The sequence below is a fragment of the Bos taurus genome, chromosome 5 (assembly GCF_002263795.3).
Source record: "Bos taurus isolate L1 Dominette 01449 registration number 42190680 breed Hereford chromosome 5, ARS-UCD2.0, whole genome shotgun sequence".
NCBI lineage: Eukaryota > Metazoa > Chordata > Mammalia > Artiodactyla > Bovidae > Bos > Bos taurus.
In genome coordinates, this window is record NC_037332.1 from 87,989,305 (window position 1) to 88,009,377 (window position 20,073).

The 20,073-nt window shown below is 38.4% G+C and overlaps 1 protein-coding gene and 1 long non-coding RNA gene across 3 annotated transcripts in view; one reads left to right on the forward strand and one right to left on the reverse strand.

Moving 5' to 3' along the window:
- The window catches only part of ST8SIA1 (ST8 alpha-N-acetyl-neuraminide alpha-2,8-sialyltransferase 1), a 183,223-nt gene that overhangs the window by 113,141 nt on the left and 50,009 nt on the right, over nucleotides 1-20,073 (forward strand).
- LOC132345330 (uncharacterized) lies at nucleotides 924-18,417 on the reverse strand. Its single transcript, XR_009494620.1, has 3 exons — nucleotides 16,684-18,417; nucleotides 7,535-9,753; nucleotides 924-1,245 (listed from the first exon to the last, which is right to left on the reverse strand). It is a non-coding gene; the product is annotated as an uncharacterized lncRNA (long non-coding RNA).

Below are 20,073 nucleotides of genomic sequence, written 5' to 3' on the forward strand. Positions count from 1 at the left end.
GTCTGGGCGCAGGCACTTGTCACCTAAGGAAGTCTTATCCGACTGAATAGCACTTGAGTGTCACTTGGTAAACAATGCTGCGCTCCTTGTTTCAGTTCTGAAGTAAGTATTCCCATAAAATAGACGTTCAGAAACACAACCAAACAACATTTAATTTGACAGATACCATGAAATTACACTTCCAGAATGTACCATTACTTCCTCTTCCATAATGCATCAGACTGCCTGTTTCCCAGTATTGAAAACATTACGTGCTATTCATCTTTTCTTTTCGGTTTGTTGAGTTAAAAATGATACTTGATTTTTTACTTCATATGCGTTGTTTTCTGAATACAAGAAAGCTGAGTGGGTGTTGACTCTGTATTTTTTATTCTGTAAATTACCTGTATTTTTTGCTAATTTTGTGCTTTTTTCTTTTTAAAAACTATTTTCCTGTTGATTTATACAAACAGTTTATATTATGTATATAGCAAATATTAATGTTTTCTTCTAACCTGACACATATTGTTTAGCTTATGTTCTGTCAGAATTCAACATTTCTATACAGTGAAATTTATTAGTCTTTTTCTTCAAAAAAATTTTTCTGTAGAGAGTCTTCCTTACCACATCCACTTCAATGAGAAAATATTATCCTAATATTTTTTAATTTATTAATTATTGCTAATATTTTAGTGCATTTATAGTTTCACTTTTATATTAAGAAATTTAATCCATTTGAATATCTTTATTTTTATAACAACGATCTTAATTTTCTCAACAAAAATATATGATCATTATAAGAAATTAAAAGAGAAAAAAAAGAAAAAGATGGTAACAAAAAATTTACCCCAAACCTCACTATTTGTAGATAACTGTAATTAACATGAGGTGAACTTTTTTCAGATATTTCTTACATTCTTCAGAACTTTGAGTGTACTGTTTCATTTCACTCAAAGTTGCCAGTCAGAAACCTAATAGAAATTTATTCATTTTTTGTTTGAGGGAAATCTTTATCTCCTCCACTAAAGTTTTTATACATTTCCTTTTATCATTGAAATTCAGAAAGTTTACCAAGACATGTTTTATCTTAGAGTGGGTCTTCTTTCATTAATGTTGCTGGACGCCGTGGGATGTAGTAGTTGGGATGTAGCGGTTAGGAGTCTGTCCACTAAAGCATGATGACTCAGGTTGCACTTCCCTCTCACCCACTCACAGCTGTGTGAGCCTGACGGAGTTACTTAACAGCTTCTCCTTCAGTTTTCTCATCTATAAAGCAAGGATAATAATTCTTACATAATAGATATAATGAATTAAACTATGTATGTATGTATATGGTAAATATGTGGGTATATCTGTATCAATATATTATATATGCTTATTTATGCCTGCTATATGTAAGCAATATATAAATGTTAGTTATCATTAGCATTGTTTTTCATGTTTGTGAGCATTCTTTCAGATGCCTGATAATGTCTTCTTCTCCATTATGTTTGCTCTCTCTTTCTAGTCCTCCTATTAGGTGGATATTAGAACTTCTGGGCATATTACCATTATTTGTAACTCTTTCCTTGTACTATGTAGCTTTGTGTGTGTATACGTGTGTGTGTGTGTGTGTGTGTGTATTATGTCCCAAGTATTGTAGTTGTGTTCATTCTGCTATGTAGTCTACTTCCATTTTTTAATTGTGTTTTTGTTTTCCATGAGCCAAATTATTTTTCCGTATCATTTTTTATGGCTATAATGTCCTCTTAGTTATCATCAAGACAACTTTTGTGTTTTTGTTCTTTCTATATGCAGATTATTCCTCCTATTTTTTTGGACTTAATGACATTTTCTAAAATTTATACTTTAATTTTCTGTTCATTTTTATATGATAAGCCTTTTTGTTGGTGGAGTATATTTAAAATAGTTGGTTTTAAAAGTATCACTGAAAACCAAAAGTGCCAGTCAAATTTATGAGTTAGTAACTTAACTGAATTTCCCCAAATTAGTGCTCTGTATTATTTTTAGTGTGATTTGTTTGTTGACATAGCTAATGTTGCATAGCAAGGAATTAGTAAGAGTAAGAAAATGAAACATTTCTATTTTATAGTTTAGTTACTGACCCTCACTCAGTCTTGGTTTTCTGTGGTTATTTTATTTTTGAGGGGAATGAGAGGTCTGATCAGGAAAATATTAGAAAATCACCAGGGATGATGGTGATGTCTCTTTAATTCAATTAAGTGGATTGAGGTTCTGGGAAAATTGAGAAGGATTCATATCAGATACAAGAGAATGAGCAAAAGATCAAGAGAATACTTGCAGAATTATTTTTCTTTGCTTATTTAAATTTTAAAAAATAATTTCAGATTCACAAGAAGTTGTAAAACAAACAAACAAAAAATATGTAGGCAAGTCCTTTGTACTCTTCAACCAGTGTACCCAAATGGTAGTGTCTTGTATAACTGCAGTATAATACTTTAACTCTCATTTTGAGTAGGAAATAAAATCACTTTTAAGAACAAATAAATGTTCTTATGAAGGGAAATGAAACATTCAGTACATTATATTGAAGGATAAAAGATTCTATTTTTCTACCTGACTATGTGGAATTGGTGATAAGATTTTTAAAAGCATGTGAAAAAGAGTATTTATCTAGAACAAGACTTAGAGCAAGATGAGAGGTTGAGATGGTGATTTTGAGAAATGTTTTAACTACAGCAGGAGAAAGCAAAGTATTTCTTTCCTTTAAACACAATAATTAAGTGTTTAAAAGGAAAAAATTTAATATAAAAAATTAATACCAGGCAAGCAAGAGTTGTTATGATTAATCTTGGGTCAACATTTAGTCAGTGTTTTGGCATGCCAGGTTCTGTGTTCTTTTTGTGCTTTGCTTCATTTAATCCTCAGAATAATCCTAATAAGGAAGTGTCTTAATGTGTGCTTTTACGGAAAACAAGATGTAAATTTTGTCATCTGCTTATGTTCACAGCTGCTACTCATCGGTCTGGGACCTCACCCAGACTTGTCTCAATCCAAAGTCACTCTTAACCAGTGACCATTGCACACCTGATCTTTCCAGATGAGCCATATATTGCACAAGGAGACAATTAAGTTTTCACAAGTGATGTCATTTTGGAAAAGGGAGTGAAAGTTTTTCATTTAACAAAATGTATTCAATGTTGCAAGGTTTTTGAAGACAAAATCAAAATGCATACAGCAATTCCATTTTGTGAAATAAGGAAAAACATACCACTTACAATAATATTAGAGAACTTTATATACTTAACAATTAGCCAATAGGCATTCCTCGATGGTCCAGTGGCTGGGAGTTGGCACCTTCACTGTTGGTGCCGAGTTCAATTCCTTCTCAGGGAACTAAGATCCTGTATGCCGCAACTAAGAGTTTGCATGCTACAACTAAAGATCCTGCATGCCACAACCAGGATGCAAGATCCCCCGTGACCCAGCTAAGACCCAGCACAGCCAAATAAATAAATACACATTTTTTAATAGAAATTTTCACTCAGTAAGAAGGAGCTCTGCTATAGCCTTTGTCAGGATATCTTGTCCAGCATACATTCTTATTTTTTAAAAAACAGCTTTATTGAGGCACAGTTTATATACCCCCAAAACTGCAATTTGATGAGCCTGGGCATATGCAAACACCCATGATATACTATCACCATCATTAAGGTCATAAACAGCAATCACCTCCTAAAATTTCCTTGTGTCCTTTTTTTAATTTTTTTGAGTGTGTGGTAAAAATAAGAACACTTAACGTGAAATCTGTTCTGTTAACAAATTGTTGTTCAATGGGTAGAACGTGAACTCCTTTTGATAGCACCCAGAATGAAAGGATTAGTTAAGGTGTCTGGGACACAGATTAGAAAGAGCTCTGCAGTTGCAGTCACCCTCTGGATTGTACCTTAATGGCCTAGGAGAAGTGAGGTTATTCTAATGTGACAGCAGGGTCTGTTGGATTTTTAGACCCATTGCTGTCATCGTCTTCTTTCCTTTGCTGGGTCTTGCAGGTAGAGGCAATAAGGATCTCTTCATGAATTTACTCTTCATTAACATATACCGGCTCTAACCCATTGGTCTGCAAACATTTTTGTTCAAATACTCTTTAAAAGAACTAAGAGAGGTTCAAGAGGGAGGGTGTATTACGTATATCTATGGTTGATTCATGTTGATATATAGCAGAAACAGCATTAATATAGCATTAATATTATAAAGCAATCATCCTCCAATTAAAAATAAATAATATTTTTAAAATATAATTTTTTAAATCCAACATTATTTCCTTCATCTTTTAAAAGTTACCTAATATTTTTGGCATAAAGTTAAATTGTTGCCAAATATGTACTTTTAGAGCATGCTGCATTGTCCATGTTTAAATATATGGTTACAAAATCTCTGAAGTGCAGTGCGGATTTAACTTTTTGTATGCTACATGTCCTTAGAGCAAAGCCAAAGCTCTTTGTCAAATTGATTCATTAAGTTGAGTTGGCTTTCTGTCAGAAAAAAAAACTGACTACCTTCTATTCAGTAAAGTGTTAACATATAACACCTTATATGGTTACAAGGTTAGCATATAACCTTGCTTCTGAATTCTAATTATTCAACATATAAATAAGGTATAGAACTTTCCAAGAATTGTCCCCCAGATAAAATAAGGCACAGCCTCTTTCTATTTCTTATAAAGATCTTTTTGCCTTTTCTCAGAGGACACTCTTTCAGAAGCTGTGTACCTTACCAATATTTCTTTCCTGGGTGACCAGCTGGTGTTTGCACTCTGGGGCAATGCATCATTATAATATTTGGGATAATAGGAGGTATGTCTTTCTTTGTGAAGTGGAAAAGGGAAAATTATGAAAGTGGAGTTTGGAAAATAGTTGTTTAGACCATCAGATTAGTCTTGAGTAAATGTTTTCAAAAAACATGTATGTAGAGGTTGAGGTTTAAAAATTCATGGGGGGGAGGGGTGTTAATATGGGAGCTTTACAGGAACAGAGTTGCAGAGGTGCTCATTCGACAAATATAGTTTGAAATCTACTCTGGGACAGAATATACAGAGTTGAAGAAGATGGACAACTTATACCCTGAAGTTACTCCCAATTAAGAGATATTCTGTGGTCTAAGGGTTCATAAGGGGCTTAAGGGGATCTCTGAACACCTTCTGAAGTTTATTTTAAAAATTTATGTGTATGTATTATATATTATTTATCAGCTTTTTGAAGGTTTCCATTACTCTTAATCGGTTTAAAATTCACTGGCCTAAACTGAGTTATTTTATCCTAACATGATATAAAAGGAGAGATTATAGTTCTCAAAGCTTGTTTCTCAGTTTCTGAATAGAATTGAAAACTCAGCCATTTTGCCCATAACAGAAGGTCAATACATATTTGGGCCAATGATGGTTAAACAAATAAAAACTGGAACTTAATTGATTGCTTTATTATGATATTAAGAATTCACTTTCGAACTTTGAGACTTCAACTTGGGAAGTTATTATTTGCAGCCACAAAAAGGAGCAACAATGTTCTGTTTGTGTGTTTCCATGTAGGCATTATAGAGACAGTAGTATCAGGGTGAACAGCTTGGGGTTACTAATTGTTTATCTTTGCTTTTGAGATCTCAGCGAATATATATGGGCTTCCCTGGTGGCTCAATGGTAAAAAAATCTGCCTGCCAATGCAGGAGATGCAGGTTTGATCCCTGGGCCAGGAAGATCCCTTGTAGAAGGGAATGACAACCCACTCCAATATTCTTGCCTGGAGAATCCCATGGACAGAGGAGTCTGGAGGGCTACAGTCCATGGGATCCAATGGTTATCACCTCTAATTTTACTCAAAGCAGTTGGGATTCTGGAGATATTATCTGGGAGAACAATTATTTGTTTTATTGATGTACTTTTTAAAAAATAATTTGAGCTTTGAGGAAAATGACTTGGGTCCAAAAAAGGGTTATAGCAACTTCTGTTTAATATTTTATATGACTCATGCCCCAGACTGTGTTCCTAAAATGTCCTCGTCTCTTCTGCCAGCTGACTTCTTTTTCCTTTTCTCTCCAAACTTAGAGCAACTTATCAGTGTTTGCACCAAGTTTTGGCAGTCACTGATAGCCATTCTGTCTTAACATCTGCCATGATGTAAGGGAATTTAAAAGACAGATGCTAAAACTGGAACTACAGAGAACAAACAGAAGACAGAGAAGAAACACCTCTGAAAGGGTGTAGATCTGTATGGGGTTTCAAACAGACATAAGCTCTTAAGAAAATACTGAAATTAGCAATATTGAGAGTCCTCAGAGATTAAAAAAATAGAAAATAAAAATTGTGGATAAACATGCCTGAAAACTTACTGAAATTTTCAGGTGCAATATATTACTAAGTATGAAATTCTTATAGAAAAAAAAAAATGAGTTAAAAGTCAGTAGTAAAACATGAAAATTACATAGATAGCTTTAAAAAAACCAAATAGGAATTTTAGAAATGAAAATATAATTGTTAAGATGAACAGACATCAGATTAGACATACCTGAAGAGAGTATCAGTGAACTGGGAGATAGAGCAGATAATTTGCTAGATACGAGATATGCTAGAAAATATGCTAGATTTGCTAGAAATTATGAAGATAAGACAAAGAAACTTGGATGATGGAATAGAAGTTGCTCAGTCATCTCCAACCCTTCGGGACCCCACGGACTGCAGCCTGCCAGGCTCCTCCATCCCTGGGATTTTCCAGGCAAGCATACTGTAGTGGGTTGCCATTTCCTTTTCCAGGGTATCTTCCTGACCCAGGGATTGAACCGTGGTCTCCTGCATCATAAGCAGACTTTACTATCTAAGCCACCAGGGAGGATGGAATGAGAAGGCCTAAAATCCAATCTTTATTTAAATGGAATTGTGGAATTATAAAATAGAGGTGCAATGCAAGAGACCGGAATTCAATCTCTGGGTCAGGAAGATCCCCTGGAGAAGCAAATGACTATCCATTCCAGTATTCTTGTCTGGAGAATTCCACGGACAGAAGAGTCTGGCCATCTACAGTCATTGGGTCTCAAAGAGTTGGACATGACTAAGCAACTAACACTTTCACTACTTTCAATGGCTGAGACATCTTCAGAATTAAAGAATAATATACTCCGTAAATAGAGAAAGCAAGGTATCAAACATGGGTGAAATTAAAATTAAAAATGCAATTCAGTAAAATTGAACTAAAGATAATAAGAAGCTTTTAAAAGCAGCTAGAGGAAAAAAGACATTATCTGCAAAGAATGATTAGACTAAAAACAGACTTCTTCCAACAGTCAATGGAAGTCAGAAGACAGTGGGACAAGATCTTCCAAGTGCTGAGAGAAGGAAGCTATCAACATAGGAGTGTGTACAGATTATCTTTCAAATAATATAAAACCTTTTCTAGAAAAACAGTAAAATTAATTATCATCAGCAAACCTTCACTGAAAGAAATTCTAAAGATTGTATCTCAGGAAAAAGGAATGTTACTTCAGAAGGAAAATTTGAGATGCAAAGAAGTTGATAAACATATAAACAGATCTAAACAAACCTCACCTGCATGAAGTAATAATTATATGTTATCTTTACATTTGATATGTAGACGCCACAGATATGGAGAGCCCAGTTTAAGGGCTGTGAGCATCCATGAACTGGGTCCTGGAACCAAGGGGTGACTGTACTGGAAAATAGCATCACTTAAATTGAGGAGAGACTGATGTTTTTTAAAACTCTTGTTTCAGTTTTTGTTGCTCAATAGCAAGTCATTCTCCATGGCTTAAACAACAGTCGTTTTATTGTCTTTCACAGTTTCTGTGGGTCAGGAATTCAGGAAGGACCAGGCTCGGGAGATCTGATGCATCAAATCAACTTCAGAGGGTGGCTGGAGTTGAAATAGTGAAGAATTGGAGCAGCTGGGATAGGCTGGGCATCTCTCTTTCTCCTTGTGGTCTCAGGAATCTCTTTGTGGTCACTCACAGCATGCTCGCTCAGGACAGTTGCACTGTTTATATGGTAGTTGGCTTCCACCAAAGCTAGTATCCAGAAAGAACATGGCGGGCAGAAGTCATGGTGTTTTTATGACCTCACATTGGAATGATGTATAGGTCAGTTCCATCACACTTTTTAGGTTGAGGCAACCACAAAGACCCATCCAGGGTTGAGGCGGAAGAGTCCTGGCACAGATCCTCCTGATATTAGGAGAAGTGCCAAAGTCACATTGTTAAAAGAATATGACTTCCTTCGTGGTCCAGTGGTGGGGTCTGTCTGCCAAAGCAGGACATGCTCAGGTCTGGTAGGATCCCACATTCTGCATGGAACAACTAAGACCTTTTGCTGGAACTACTGAGCCTGTGCTCTAGCACCTGTGCTCCTCAACAAGAGAAGCCACTGCAATGAGAAACTCACGCACTGCAACTAGAGAAAGCCCATGTGTGGCAGCGAAGACCCAGTGCAGCCCCCTCCCCCCAAAAAAGAATATGTATGCTGCTGTGCTTAGCCACTCAGTCATGTCTGACTCTTTGTGACCCCATGGGCAGAGGAACCTGGAAGGCTACAGTCTGTGGGGATTCTCCAGGCAAGAATACTGGAGTGGGTTGCCATGGCCTTCTCCTGGGGATGTTCCCAACCCGGGGATCGAACCCAAGTATCCTGCATTGCAGGCAGATTCTTTACTAGCTGAGCCATAAGGGAATCTTTGTGTATGCTAGGTCATCTTTGGACAACATAATCTGCTACTGTCTGCCTTACGTCACAACAATTCATATCCCTCGACTATTCAGAATAAACTTAACTCCTCCATGAAGACTTACTTCATCACAGCATCAGTTTCAAGTCCCAGGATCTTTGAAGAGTTGAAAGAAGGAGCAGCAACAATAACAGAAACTCAAAAAAGAATAACTTGAAAACAAAAGTACAACAAAGGGGATCCAAAAAGCTAAAATCAGTTCTCTGAAAAGTTGACAAAAATTACTTAAAAGAGACATTTTATCCTTTTTCTACAAATCTATCCTAAAAACAAAGAGAAAAATCTCTAGTGTGTGCAAGCACATATATCATGTTGTAAGTAATTTGAAAATAGTTGCACTCTTTAGATATCCAAAAATATAGCAATGGTTTTGTAACTTGTGTCCATGTTGATGGAATATTATGCAGTGATGTTATGGAATAATGTTCATGAATAATTTTAGCAAATGGTAAAATGCTTATTTAAGTGAAAAATAAATATATAAATGCATTGCTTCAATTATATAAAATTACGTGCCTAAGGAGATAAATCAACATTTTCTGATTTTGCTGCAAAGGTTTATAATAGGAAAAAATCTTTAAAAAGAAAGCCTAGTTGTTTTACATTATCTCCTAATATTAACTCATTTTGATGATATAGTAGCTCCTCCAGCAATAGAGGAGCAAACAATAGAATGAAGCCCTGATTTTCTGTGTGTGTGTGTGTTCCTGCTTTTCCAGATCTAAGTGGGATTGGCTTGATACCCAAATTTTATATACCAAATTCCGAAAGTTAGAACATTCTATGCATCTTTTTGGGAACATTGTACCAGGAGCAGCAGGAGTGAGCCTGGCAATAAGAACCCAGCTCCTGACATGGAGTAGTTATCACATCAATGTCCATTTGTTTCTTCCCTTTCTCTTTCCTTCTTGTTATTGTTGTTCAGTCGCTAAGTCGTGTCCAACTTTTCGTAACCCCATGGACTGCAGCATTCTTTCCATCTATGAAGTTCTGATCCTCAGAATTAAGTAGCTGGTCAGATCAAATGTAACTGTAAAAAGAATAATTAGTACTTAATGAGTAAATAAATATTGAAGTAGCCTAAATTCTCATGATGCTTTCATGCAGGTCCACTGAGAGTAGGTTACACTCCAGAGAGAAACCTTAAGGGGTTGACCCAGCAGAGTTACTAAGTTTATATTTACTTGCAACAGGTTGAATTATAAGAACATGCCTCTGTAAGTTTTTATTAGTAAATTGCTTTCATTTGTTTAGTAGAACTTTTAAAAAATAAGAAGTCTATTCTTTGACCCTATAAATTGTGATATGCATTTTAATTTAAACGATATCTGGATATGCTCTCATATCTGATCTCTGTATGACTCACACCTGCACACACAACCACAGCCCATGAGAACAAGCGTCTTAAGGATCAGAGTCATGATGTAAATTATTGACGTGGGAGGAATGTACACTTGTGAGAGAGAGAACATATTTGATAAATATGATCCTTGGTGACTCAGACAGTAAAGAATCCGCCTGCAATGCAGGAGACGCAAACCCTGGGTTCCGAAGATCCTCTGAAGAAGGGAATGGCAAGCCACTCCAGGATTCTTGCCTGAAGAATTCTATGGACAGAGGAGCCTGGTGGGGCTATAGTACATGGGGTCGCAGAGAGTCGTATACAACTGAACTCCTAACGTGCATGCGTGCACACACACACACACACACACACACACACACACACTGCAAGTACTAATGAAGGGAAGGGCAAAAAAAAGGGATACACACAAGATAAAATAATTGATCAGAGGAGTCCAATTTCATATTATACCATTAGTGAAACTGAGCTGCCTTTTACAGTCTCTGGTGACCAGTTAGAAGCTGAGGCAGAGTTGACACTGCCTATGTAGGCCTTGTGCATTGTGGGTCCTGCATGTTAAGTTTGGTTGACATTTAAAATATAACCAAAATGTTGGAGTGTCTGTTGTGTATAAAGGAAGGCATGGAAACAGCAATGAGTTGCCAATTTGATTTATAAACAAGTGATTTCAGAGAAATGCTGAAAGCAACTCTATATTTTCTTGTAAGGCCGCAAAATGAAGCGAAGGAAGAAAATACCCACAAGTAGATGAAACTGTATTATAAATAGTTACCAAGATGGGTGCAAAATGATTGTCTTCATATCAAATGTCAAACAGTGCAAAGTGAAAGTAGGAAAAATTGCTGGTTCCTTTTTGTGTTGCTTGTGTGTGCTCAATTGTGTTCAACTCTTTGCGACCCTATGGACTGTAGCCCGCCAGGCTCCCCAGTTTCTTAGAATGGATCAAGGAAATATCTAAGTGAGGAAGTTCAGCTAGTGGCAACTTCTCTGGTGGTCCAGTGGTTAAGACTCCATGCTGCCAATGCAGCAGGTACAGGTTTGATCCCTGATCAGGGAGCTAAGACCCCACCTGCTGCATGCCTAAAAGATTAAAAAAAAAAAAAAAAAAGAGGCTAGTGTAGGACTATCTGTAGCACTGTTGTAAAATCATTGAGTTGTAGTTTCATTGCAGTATTCTTTTTTGTGTGTATTATTGTTAAATACTATAATAACATCTCAGATCTGATTAAATACTATTTCTTTTATATAAATAATACTTGCTAATTACTGAGAAATAAAAATTATTAGGTAGAAGGAAAGAATAAATGGAGGAAGAGTGACCCATACCAGAAAGAAACACTAACCATTGCATAAGCATTAGGTATATAGGACTGACCCTGGAGAGGCTGCTAAGACAAGTATTAGCATTATCCTGATTTTTCAATGACAGGCAAGTGAAGAGATTGGCTTCAATCAAATATTGTGTCAAATTGGCTTGAACCTAGGACTTTGGACTCCTTTCTTTTCCTGGAGAGTAGTTGGAGAACTATCACCTAGGGGTTTATAGTTGCTATCACAGCTTATAATTAATTGTTATCTCTGGGAGAAGAGGGAAGAGAAAACTCCAAGAGGCCAGGAAGGAGTTTACCATTTAAAAGGGAAAGGGAGAATTTTTGATTAGGAAACAATTGGGTGAAACTCCTGAGGACATAAAAAGAAGTGATTTATGCATTTGTAATACTACATACTGCAGCCAAGAAATTAAAAGATGCTTTCTCCTTGGAAGAAAAGCTATGACAAACCTAGAGTGAGTGAGTGAAGTCGCTCAGTTATGTCTGACTCTTTGTGACCCCATGGACTGTAGCCTACAGGGCCCATCCGTCCATGGGGTTTTTCAGGCAAGGGTACTGGAACTAGGTTGCCATTTCCTTCTCCAGGGGATCTCCCCAACCCAGGTATCAAACCTAGACAGTGTATTAAAAAATAGAGACATTATTTTGCTGACAAAGGTCCATCTAGTCAAAGCTATGGTTTTTCCAGTGGTCATGTATAGGTGTGGGAGTTGGACCATAAAGAAAGTTGAGTGCTGAAGAATTGATGCTTTTGAACTGTGGTGTTAGAGAACACTCTTGAGAGTCCCTTGGACTCCAAAGAGATCAAACCAGTCAGTCTTAAAGGAAATCAACCATGAATATTCATTGGAATGACTAACGCTGAAGCTGAAGCTCCGATACTTTGACCACCTGATGGGAAGAGTTGGCTTATTGGACAAGACCCTTGATGCTGGGAAAGATTGAGGGCAGTGGGAGAAGGAGGCAACAGAGGATGAGATGGTTGGATGGCATCATCGGCTCAATGGACATTAATTTGGGCAAACCCTGAGAGATACGAAGAACAGGGAAGCCTGGCATGCTGCAGTCCATGGGGTAGCAAAGAGTTGGACATGAGTGAGTAGCTGAACAACAGCAAAAATACTGTAGTAGCAAGATTCTGACAGCAGCAGGAAAGAAAGAGAGAACGCAATCTCGATAAATGTTAAAAAAAAGAAAAACAGAAGAAACCACGGGATTACTACTGAGACATGAAGAGTCAGAAAGAAAAAGACCCTGGCCACTGCAAGTTAATACAGAAAACTTTTGTATTAAGGCTGAATTTACCATCTCTCCTATTTCAAGTTGTTTTGTTGGGGGCTGTTTCAAAGAGAAGCACCCCTTCACTAAATACTTGCTTTTCTTCTTTATAGCTTTAAACTCACCCCTAAGCATTTCCCAGGCTTCACCTGTGGTTCAGCAGTAAAAGAATCGGCCTGCGAATGCAGGAGACTTGGGTTCTGTCCCTGGGTTGGGAAGATCCTAGGGAGAAGGAAATGGCAACCCACTCCAGTATTCCTTGCCTGGGAAATCCCATGGACAGAGGAGCCTGGTGGGCTACAGTCTATGGAGTCGCAATAGAGTTGGACATGACTTAGCAACTAAACAACAGCAACAAGTATTTCCCACCTGCACAAAAGGAAATTGATTACTCGTTTTCAGGATAAATTGTGATTACCCCTCACTGGGTTCTCTTCTTCTATTATGATTCACCTTTTTACAATCAATTCTCACAGCCAGATTATCTTGTGATATTTTAACTGAGATCTTTAAATGCCTCCAATTGCTTTCCTTCAGATGAGGCCCTTGTCATCACCTTCTAGTTCAATGCGCACTGCTGTGGGAATACTCTTCCCCGGCGTACCTCCTCTACTGGACCACTCCTGCCATCTCTCCACTGGAGCTGACTTCCGCTCTTCCTTGTGACCACTCAGGCTTGTGAGCCACACTCTCTGCTTAGTGTCCTTCTTTCTCATATTGGAGGAGTTTCTCTTTCTTACTGCTCTCCCCTTCCATTAGCGGTATTTATCAGGCCAAAGAAACCAGCTTTCCGATGTGCCACTAAGAACTGGTAGGCAGTTCCACAGCATTTTCCAAGTCCATTTATTCTTCCACTTCTAGATGATTATATACTGTCTTCTCTCTCAGACTTCCAGCATCTCCTGTTCATCCCGCTTCTTCAAGGTGATAACCTTGCTTTCCACTTTCCAGAGAAAATAGATGAGAAGGAAACCTCCCCGCTCCCCCTCCACAATCCCAGTTCCTCTTGCCTGGAGTTAATCCACCTCTTATTCCTTCTTTTTTTTTAAAGTACCTGTTTATAGTACAGCTTCCCAAATATTAACCATTTGTTTAAGTCAGCAGTCCCCAACCATTTTGGCACCAGGGACCAGTTTCATGGAAGACAATGTTTCCATGGACCAGGGATGGCTGATAGCTTCAGGATAATTCAAGCTCATTTCATTTATTATGCTGCCATTGGTCTGACAGGAGGCAGAGCTCAGGCAGTAAGTAGTGCGAACAGTGGGGAGTGGCTGTAAATACTGATGAAGCTTTGCTCACTCGCCCACCTCTTACCTCCTGCTGTGTGGCCCAATTCCTAACAGGCCTCAGGTTGGGGACCCCTGGTTTAAATGACATTTAGCTGTATCAGCAATTTCAGCTTTTTTAAAGAATGAGTCCTGGAATCTTTTCACGTGTTCTAATATGTGTGTGCTGCGTGCTCCATGTCCAACTCTTTTGCAACCCCATGGACTGAAGCCCCCCACGCCCCTCAGTCCATGGAATTTTTCAGGCAAGAACACTGGAGTGGGTTACCATGCCCTTCTCCAGGGGATCTTCCCAACCTAGGGATGGAACCCACATTGTGTCTCCTACATTGGCAGGTGGATTCTTTACCATTGCACCACTTGGGAAGCATCATTCTAATCTACTAGATGCAAGTTGGTAGTCTAGAATCTTCCCGTGTGTCTGTATATGTGTATGTGTGTGTCTGTAGAATCTTCCCGTGTGTGTCTGTATATGTGTATGTGTGTGTCTGTAAATCTTCCTTTACTATCATCCTAAAGATTCCTTTCACCTTTTATGTGTATTGATCGCTGAATTCATGTAATCTGTATCATCTTGCTTTGATTATCTCTTCAGTTTGCTGGTGCATAGTCTCCAATAGCTTACCAAGAATAGGTACAAGGGAATTAAAGGTTTTGAGACCCTGTGTGTCTGAAATTCGGAGAAGGCAATGGCACCCCACTCCAGTACCCTTGCCTGGAAAATCCCATGGACGGAGGAGCCTGGAAGGCTGCAGTCCATGGGGTCACTAAGAGTCGGACACGACTGAGTGACTTCACTTTCACTTTTCACTTTCATGCATTGGAGAAGGAAATGGCAACCCACTCCAGTGTTCTTGCCTGGAGAATCCCAGGGATGGGGGAGCCTGGTGGGCTGCCATCTATGGGGTTGCACAGAGTCGGACACGACTGAAGTGACTTAGCAGCAGCAGTGTCTGAAATTATCTTTATTCTGCTCTCACACTTGATTGACATTATTGTTAGAATTTTACTTCTTGTTTGGAAGTCCTTTTAGCATTTAGAAGGCATTTTTCCAGTATTTTCTAGATTCCAGAGTTGCTTTTGAGAAAAGTGATGTCATTCTGATTCCTTACTTTTGTATATGACTGGGAGTTTTGTTTCGCCTTGCATTCCAAGCTGGTCTTATCTTTACCTCCTCGTCTTCCAGCACCCCCAGTATTTTGAAATTTCACAATGATGGGCCTTGTTATTATTGGCCTACTTTCATTTATCATGTTAGAACTCTGGACCTTTTAAATCTGAAAGCTCATGTCCTCCCACTTTAGGAAATTGTCTTGGGTTATTTCTTTAATTCCATGTTGTTACTTGTTAGTTCTCATCTTACTTTTCCTAGTAGTACCATGTGACACATTTGATCCTTCTTCTTAATGCGTCTTCAGTTAGCTTCCTGAAGCTTCCTTCACTTAGTTAGCTTCACTTAGCTTCACACTCTTGATTTCATGCTGTTTCAAAAGCCACTGCTTCTTAGTAGCGTTTTCTGGCTTATCTTCTAAATCTATAAACATTGGAGTGGCCCAGGAATCTATCCTCTAACGTTTCTTTTTCACTGTTTGTTCATTCTCTACAGGATTTCTCCCAGTTTCATGGCTTTAAATACTATATGTACTCTGATGACTCCTAAATTTGTACTGTAGCCAGGACCTAATTCTATAATCTCCAGGCTCATATACCTAACTCCCAGCTTGGCTAATCTATTTGGATATTGAATATGAATTTCAAACTTAAAATTATCTGTGCAGAACTCTTTTTTTTCCTCCCTTTAAGACCCATGGGTTCTGTCATCTTCTTTGTCAGAAAAAACAAAGAAAAATTTTCAGTTGTTCAGTTCAGAAGATTCCACTCGTTCAGTTCATAAACCTTCGAAACCTTCGAGTCTATCTTGGCTTATCTCTTTCTTGCATACCTTGCATTTGATTAACTCCACTGCCAGTGCTGATGAACCTTCTCTTAAACATTGTAACCATTTTTCACCTTATCCACAGCTACCACCTGGTCCAGGCCACCACGGTCTCTTTTCTGGTTTATGCAATAGTCTTCCAACAAATTTTTATGCTTCCACTCTTACCACGTGTGCCATTCAGTAGGCTATTGTCTCTTAGCTATGGACACAATTTCCTATACAGTGTTTTGTGATGTTGGAACCAGGACTCTACAGATCATATTTTTCCTTTGCCAGCTGGTTCCCTGAGGCTTTCCAATAGGAGGCAATAGACAGAGACTAGAGGAAGAGGGCCTTTCTTCTTCCTCTTGGCATCCTGTGGATTTCCTATCTGTATCCTTGAGTTTCCTGTCTCCTTATGATTCTTATAGCATTACACTAGCAACCGTCCCTTTCCATAGCAGTAGCTGAATCCATTGGCAGTTTTTCTAACACTTTTAAGCCAGTCACCACACAGATAAGAAATTCTTATTCTTGTCTTCTTGTAAACCCACAACAACCCAATCTAAGTATTAGCATAAAATGGAAGAGTTAGTCTTGGCCATCCCAAATTCTTTTGTTTCCTCATTCTCTTTTCAGGCACTTTCTTCCCACATGGGCTGGTTTTTCTGCTTTAAATTTTGGCCTCAGCCTTAAAACAATTATTTTCTGTGATGTTCTTCAGCTCAAGGGTGGGAAAATGGCTAGTATTTGTTAATCTGCTCAGTTGCTTGCCTCTTACCTGTCTGGGAGTGCAGATGTTAGTGACGGGGTAGTGATGGTAGCACAGATGGTATTTCACATCAGGATCTCCAGCAGGACATGGGTCTTTGGGAAAACATATGCAGGATTATAATATAATTGTATATTTAAATATTTACATTTGGGAAATTTAAGAAACGTTTTTGTTGTTTTCACAATTCAAATTAAATGAAATCATGTTCAGCCACATTTTCTTTTGGTTGTTTGGGATTTAAAGATTTGTGATTCTTAGTGGACGTCACAGCTGCCTTGGGAAGTACAGTGTAGGGACAGTGATCCAAGAGATCATAATGTTTATTTGTTTATTTTTGGCTACATTGGGTCTTTGTTTCTGTGTGAGGGCTTTCTCTAGTTTTGGCACACGGGCTTCTCATTGTGGTGGCTTCGCTTGTCATGGAGCATGGGCTCTAGGGATCTGAGTCATGTGGAATTTTTCTGGACCAGGGATGGAACCAGTGTGCCCTGCATTGGGAGGTGGATTCTTTACCACAGCCCACCAGGGAAATCCATAATGTTTATTAAGGAGAAATTTGGTTTGAGAAACTCTGCTTTATATTATCTCTTTCTCTTATTTCAGCATCCTATCTCCCATTCCAGTGATGGGGAGTTCCTTCTTTACAAGAGCCCTGTCCCAGAGGCAGGACCCTTTGATTCAGATCTTTTCAACGCCCAGTCCCTACTCTTTTTTCCCTAAGACAGTAACAAGTCATTTGATGAACAGATCTTTATTGACATATTAATGACTGATAATGGGTTAGTGTTTTACTCTTCTCAGTGTCTTTATAGAACCACCTGGAGGAATCTAAGTGCTTTAGCAAATGAGAATAATTCTCTAACTCTGGAAATGGCAGACACCTCCACTATCTTAGGAGTGGGACCTGGGGAGGTATTTTATGTGAAGGATTGGAAAGGAGTCAACTTTAGGGCTGTTTGTGCCACAATAGGTATACAGCTGGTTATTCCTAGAGCTGACCCTGCTGCCACAAGATTAATGATGGTTTTTGGAGAACTAATAGGAAACAGACTCTGCTTTTTTTCTATGTCACAGAGCCTGTGGTCTGCTGCTGTCTTCTAAGACCAGAGGCTCCTGAAAGGTTGTCTCCGTCTTAGGTTACATCTCAGCTCATCACTGCAACAAATTCTGTGAAACAAAAAGGCTGCCTTTTTCAAATCTTTGCTATATAATAGCCTGTGCCAGATATCATTAAAAAGTCCAGAAGGCATAGGCTTGCTAATGAATTCTCATTAGACACTTGTTTTCTGATTAGAAACACTTGTGTTATTGTGAAGGAGCTTTCAGTTATTATTTGTTTGAACATTTTTCTCCTCCCTTGAGATGCTTTTCTTTCGTTTAAAATTGAGGTATAATTGATTTGGGCTTCCGAGGTGGCTCAGTGGTGAAGAATCCACCTGTCAATGCAGGAGATGTGGGTTCGATCCCTGGGTCAGGAAGATTTCCTGGAGAAGAAAATGGCAATCCGTTCCAGTATTCTTGCCTGGGAAATGTTAGGGACAGAGGAGCCTGGTGGGCCACAGTCCATGGCATCACAAGAGTTGGACACACCTGAGAGACTGTACCATCACCACTACCACCATGGTATAAGAGTGGCCATGGTGACCAATTTTAAGCTGCAAGTGTGATGTCTGATTGGAATTGAGAAGTGCAAAGGACTCATGTGCCTGTAGGAGCTAACTTCAGCTGATCTGTTATTCACAATTTGAGAAAAAAAAATAGTTTAAACATTCTCTCTAAGCTCACATACCAAAATCCTTGGTATGTATTGTATACTCCTTATATTAGTTTGTGCGCTGCCATAGCAAACTGGGTGGCTGAAACCAACAGTTGTATTGTCTCACAGCCCTAGAGGCTGGCAGTCTGGAATCCAGGTATCAACTTGTAGATTCATCATTCCCGTCTCTGCCTTTGCCATCACATGGCATTCTCCCTGTGTGCTTCTGCGTGGCTGTGTCTTCTCGTCTTACAAGAGTATCAGTCATTGGATTAGGGCCCATCCTAATCTGCTGTGACCTAATTTTGACATAACTAATTACATCATGAAGGCCCTATTTCCGAATAAGGTTGCATTCTGAGTTTCTGGGTGGACAGAGATTTTGGGAAGGACTCTATTCAACCCAGTGTAAGGATTAATACATGAAACATAAGAAAACAGGGACTTGCCTGGTAGTCCATTGGTTAAGAATCCACCTTTCAATGAGAGAGACGCAGGTTTGACCCCTGGTCAGGGAACTGGGCTCCCACATGCCACCACTGGAGAGAAGCCTGCACTCTGCAACCAGAGAAAGGAAAGAGCCCTCTTGCCGCAATGAAGGTACTGCATGCTACAACTAAGACCGGATGCAGCCAAATAAATAAATATATAAATGAAATCTTAAAATAAGAGTAAGTTTTTTTAGAAAAAGACAACAACCACACAAAAATAACATTAATGTTACTATTGTTCTGAGGATGGAATGTTTTCTGCTGGCAGAAATCACAGGAGGATGATTATTTGACTCCAGAACTTTTAAATTTCTTCATTCCCGGAACATGAATAAAGTAGAAAATCCAACAATGATTTGGGGGAGAATTTACATCAGCTATGAAAAGAAAAAGGGTAGAACTCTTCCATATTTAAAGATAGTATGTAAATAGACACCAAAAATATTACAGCCCAGGAGATAATTGGATATAAAGGTGGAAAAGTCATAAAGAAGTACAGAGGGCCCATGAGATGAGCAAGTATTCACAGTATTGATAGTTAAATACAATTATATCAAAGTAGCAAGCTATCTATTTTTAACCATCAGAATAGCAAAAATAAAGAGAAACAATAATGATGTTCATTCTCACAGGAGAACAGTGGGGGACTAAATTAGTGCAATCTTTTGTTTTAGAAAAACAAAAGAATTTACATCTATTAAGAAACTTAAAAATGTTCTTACCTTTTGAATTAGTAATAACACTTCTGAAAGTCAATCCTACAATGATAATCTTGAAATCTGTATAGCAAAACAAAACAAAAAAAAAAATAGGAAGGAGGGAATCAAAGAATTAAGTCTTTTTTTTAATAATTAGAAACATTCTATTGTTGAAGATTTATTGTGGAGAATGTAATCCATTCTAGGTAGTCTAAGCATAAAGGGACTTTTAAAAATGGATCTTAAAATCATTGGGAGGCTGATGAAACATTGAGGAAACAGAGAACAACTCCCAAAGCTAGACTGCAGAACAAGTGTGATCAGTAGGGTGCAGAGCAGGAAGCCTGCCACAGTGAGAAACCACACCAGCAGCTGCCAGCTCCAGACTCCAGCTTCTTTAGTCAGAATCTGACTTGCAAATAAAGACAGTTGTTTCCAGTTTTGCTCTGCA